Source organism: Aegilops tauschii, chromosome 1, assembly GCF_002575655.3.
Source record: "Aegilops tauschii subsp. strangulata cultivar AL8/78 chromosome 1, Aet v6.0, whole genome shotgun sequence".
In the NCBI taxonomy this organism is placed as follows: domain Eukaryota; kingdom Viridiplantae; phylum Streptophyta; class Magnoliopsida; order Poales; family Poaceae; genus Aegilops; species Aegilops tauschii.
In genome coordinates, this window is record NC_053035.3 from 136,018,290 (window position 1) to 136,023,793 (window position 5,504).

Genomic DNA, 5,504 nt, shown 5'->3' on the forward strand with positions numbered 1-5,504 from the left:
TTTCCACGGAGAGTTGATTGTCACGAGCTTGGTGTCGCGCCTAGTCGAGGAGCAGCATGAACCGCTTGTCTCGGCCCCGATGTCAGATCAGGCTCAAGATGAGCGTGAGAATCCTATTATGTGGTCAATCCTAGATCGGACTGCGATGCTGCTCCTTGTGACCCCTGTAGGGGTTGAATCCAGTGGATCTCAAGTAGGGTGTCCCAAATTGCTGATCTTAGCTTGATGGTAACAAGACAAAGAGGAACACGGTGTTTTACCCAGGTTCGGGCCCTCTCGGAGAGGTAAAATCCTACGTCATGCTTCTGTTGTATTGATTGTGGATGGGGTACAAAGTACACGATGATCTACCTCGAGATCATATGTGTATGTCTCTAACTTAACCCTATGGACTAAACCCCTTGTCTTATATAGGCACCCGGGGTACTTAGGGTTACATGTAGGCCGGTTACATCTAAGGATAAACATGCCGATGATTCGAACGTGTCTTGAAGTGTGTGCCAAGTCTTCAGAGGATTCCATCTCGAGTACATCGTGGGTCATGGCAAACATGGCACATTCTTCGGGTGTCTGGGGGTTCTTGGCCTGGCCATGACTGGCAGGCTGGCGTGGTAAGCACCCCCTAGTCTAGGACACCGTCAGTAGCCCCTGAACTAGTCTTCAAGCCGAGGATATTGATTGGCTCCTCGCAATCGTGGCTTCTTCGGTCTTCGGCTTCGTAAGCGAGTTCAACAATCTTGGCATTCCAGTCTTTCGAATTAATCCCTTGTCCGAGGACATTGGACTTGAGGCCTTCTGCGCCGAAGTAGGTGGCTTTTATGAGCTAAGTAAGCGTCTCCTAAGGACCAATCGCGGATCACATCTGGTTGTTCTTCAGGTACACCGCCATCCGAGGCCCCACTATTGACATGTCCAATCAAGAAAGTTATAGTGGGCCAGAGTTTTACTTTAGCGGCATTATTAACGTCCGCCCTCGATTGGCGTGCGCACATAAGGCACGACGCCTGGGAAACATGCGGATTTACTGCTGCAGGATTCAAGCGTCATGCTATCCCACGACCAAGATTTTCCATATAAAGTAAAGGAGATATACGATAGATTTCACATCCCTTCCACCTCTTTTCTTGCCTCCACGCGGATCGCATCCTCTTCCTTACCTCCATTGCTGCTTTGAGAGCTCAACACTATGGAAAACGTCCCAGACTCATCTACTCACCCTGGCAGCCCCCTCGAAGGAGAGTAGAAGAGATGTTCGGTTGCTCAAGGGCAATTGAATCGTCTTGCCACACAATGGTATCTCCCTGATTCGAAGTTCGCGCAGATTCACCTAGGGTTGGTTTCTTTGGATGGTGGTGTTCTTAGTGACAACTTTCCGATGCCGCAAGGCGACGAGCGGGTATGCTTTGTCCCCTTCCTTCTCCGGGGGTTAGGCTTCCCTATCCCTCCCTTCCTCAAGGGCCTTCTGAAATTCTATGGGATCCAACTCCACCACCTTACACACAACTCGACCCTTCACATAGCCGGCTATGTTACTTTATGTGAGGCCTTACTCGGTTGTGAGGCCCACTTTGACCTAGTGAAGATATTTCTGCCTGGTCATGTTCATCCGGTGCGACAATCTTTTTGAGGTTGGAGGGGTCGAGGTGTGCAGAATCGCCGGAGCTGGATACCTTGCTAGCACCCCCAAGGAGGACAGTGAGACATGGTAGAGTGAATGGTTCTATATCTTCGATGTGCCACTCGAAGACCCTCTTCAGCAAGGATTCCCCCCTTCTCTCACGTTCCTCCAAAGAAGCGATGTAACTGGCGTCTGAGGACTCAGTCCCGAGATGGGGGTTCCGAGGTAGCCAGGCTGGCTGCTCAAGTAGCCCGCCTCATCCATCACAAGCTTACCATCATCAATGTGATGGCGTTGGCTATAGCCCGAGGTGTCCATCTTCTTCATAAACACATCCACCCCTTGTGGAAATACAACGGAACCAATGACACGACCTGGGCCATCAGGAAAGGGTTCGTGAATCGTCAAGCGATTGCCACCGCGCTGGAGGCCATATTTAAGGGCGAGAGGGCCGACCTCATCAAGGAGCCGATGTTTGATGTCTTCTCTTACCATAAGCCCATCGAAGCAGTGAGTTATTTATCATAATCCCATTTCTTGAATTGAGTATTTATCTTCCTAGTCAGCTTTTTAACATTTATGAACAGAACTAGAAATGGTGGATCGAGACGGTGAGCTCCCCTGCTCCTCAACCGGAGCTCCATGTTCGAGATTCCTCATGTAATCGAGTCCATTTGTTAGGGGTTGATCCCTAGTATCCACTATGTTCTAAGATTGATGTTGCTGTGATTTTGCTATGCTTAATGCTTGTCACTAGGGCCCAAGTGCCATGATTTCAGATCTGAACCTATTATGTCTTCATGAATATGTTTGAGTTCTTGATCCTATCTTACAAGTTATATGCACCTATTATTGTTCTGGACCATATACCCCAAGGTAACAATAATTAGGATACTCTTTAGGAATGATTGTAATTTGAGTTCATGTATTCACTATGTGTTAATGCTTTGTTAAGCTTCTCTATTAAAAGGAGCGGCTTAATTACCCTTAGTTTCCATTAGGACCCGCGTAGGACAAAAGATATCATCCAAGTTCTTACCGCAAGCACACATGACTATATACAGAACTCATGCCTACATATGATTGATGAATTGGAGCTATTGTGTATCGCTCTAGGTTGTGACTGTTACATTATGAAATTCATCTAAATATCCATCGCTACTCCATGCCTACGCTTTTCATAATATCTTCTTTGCTTGAACTACTATTGATGTTGATGTTCCATTTGCTACAAAACTGCTACTATTACCATTACTACTATTACTACTGCTATCCAAACTATCATACTATTGTACTATTAATACTTTGTTGCAAGGAAGTAACTTCTCAGGTGTGGTTGAATTTACAACTCAACTGCTAAGGCTTATAAATATTTTTGGATCCCCTTGTGTTGAATTAATAAATTTGGGTGAAATACTACCCACGAAGACTGTCGTGGTCCCATATATACTTGTGGGTCATCAAGACTATTTTGTAGCATCGTTGCCGGGGAGCATAGCTCTATTTATTAAGTTCACTTGGGAGTTAAAGATCTGCTGCAATTTATATTCACTATGAAGAATCTGAGAGACTCTAAGACCAAGATCATGCCCTCTAAGACGAGGGGAGGTAAGGAATTGCCAACTCAGTCTACACTTGATTCACCTACTGTTTTAAGTCAACTTGTGAAACCAGCACCTATTATTCAATCTCATATGTCGCAAGTAATTGATAATACTTCTACTATTGATGATACTCATGATGATGCTTCTAGTTTTCTTGATGAAACTATGCCACTTGGTGAATTACTTGATGTTCATATTGCTAAAGCAAAAGAATCTGAAATTACTGAAAACTATGAATCACCTACTACACCTAGTACCATGTTAGAAGTAAATTATTAGAGGATATGCCTGAAGGTTGCACTTTTCCTGAGGGGTTTACTAGATAACTTACGGCTTATGATACTCGTAATGGCATACAAGGTTTTATGGCTATAATGAAAGAAAAGGCCATGAACCAAATGATGAAATATGATCCTAAGCTTGCAAATTCTCCTATTTTTGTTATTGATAGGGATTATGAATTCTCCGTTGATCCTGAACTTATTACTTTGGTAGAATCCGATCCTTTTCATGGCTATGAATCTAAAACTGTTGTTGCATAACTTACTAAATTGGATGATATTGCCACCTTGTTTGCTCAAGAGGAAAAGGTCTGCTATTATTATATTCTTAAGTTGTTTCCTTTCTCGTTTAAGGGTGATGCTAAAATATGGTTAATGATCTTGCTCCATCTTGTCTCCGTAGTCCCCAGGATATGATTTATTACTTCACTGAAAAATATTTTTCTGCTCATAAGAAACAAGTTGCCTTACATGAAATATATAACTCTGTGCAATTTGAGGAAGAGCAACTTCCTCATGCTTGGGGGAGGCTTCTCCAATTGTTAAATGATTTGCCTGGTCATCCTCTTAAGAAAAATAAAATACTTGATACCTTTTATAATGGACTAACTGATGCTTCTAGGGACTGAGGGAGTCCTGGATTAGGGGGTCCTCGGACAGCCGGACTATATGCTTTGGCCGGACTGTTGGACTATGAAGATACAAGATTGAAGACTTCGTCCCGTGTCCGGGTGGGACTCTCCTTTGCGTGGAAGGCAAGCTTGGCAATTCGGATATGTAGATCTCCTCCCTTGTAACCGACTCTGTGTAACCCTAGCCCCCTCCGGTGTCTATATAAACCGGAGGGTTTAGTCCATAGGACAACAACAATCATAATCATAGGCTAGCTTCTAGGGTTTAGCCTCTACGATCTCGTGGTAGATCAACTCTTGTAATACTCATATCATCAAGATCAATCAAGCAGGAAGTAGGGTATTACCTCCATCGAGAGGGCCCGAACCTGGGTAAACATTGTGTCCCCCGCCTCCTGTTACCATCCGCCTTAGACGCACAGTTTGGGACCCCCTACCCGAGATCCGCCGGTTTTGACACCGACATTGGTGCTTTCATTGAGAGTTCCACTGTGCTGTCACCATAAGGCTTGATGGCTCCTTCGATCATCGGCAACGATGCGATCCAGGGTGAGGTTTTTCTCCCCGGACAGATCTTCGTATTCAGCGGCTTCGCACTGCGGGCCAACTCGCTTGGCCATCTGGAGCAGATCGAGAGCTACGCCCCTGGCCATCAGGTCAGGTTTGGAAGCTTAAACTATACTGCCGACATCCGCGGAGACTTGATCTTTGACGGATTCGAGCCCATGTCAGGTGCGCCGCACAGTCATGACGAGCATGACTTAGCTCTGCCGTCGGACGGTGTTCGGGAGATCACACCTGTGGCTACTCCGGCCCTCAATCCGGAGCAGATTGCGCTGTCCGAGGACGGGTGGATGGACCCCGCCACGGAGGCCGCACACTCAGCGACGATAGAGCCAAATACTGACTTTACCTCCTACGAGACCTGTGTTGCCGGATCCTTGGATTCGTCCCCGGCCACGGGCTCCGAACCGCCTGCGTCCGTGCCTATCGAATCTGATTGGGCGCCGATCATGGAGTTTTCCTCCGCGGAAATCTTTCAGCACTCGCCCCTGGGCGACGTGCTGAATTCATTAAGGTCTCTCTCCTTGTTAGGAGGCCCTTGGCCGAACTATGTCCGGCTCGAGTGGGAAGCGGACGATGAAGAAATTCGTTCCCCACCCACCACCCACTTAATAGCCACTGTCGACGACTTAACCGACATGCTCGATTTCGGCTCCGAAGCCATCGACGGTATGGACGACGATGCAGGAGAAGAACAGGAACCACCGCCCACAGGGCGCTGGACTGCCACCTCATCATATGATATATACATGGTGGACACCCGCAAAGAAAGCGATGGCAATAAGGCAACGGAGGATAATCCCCT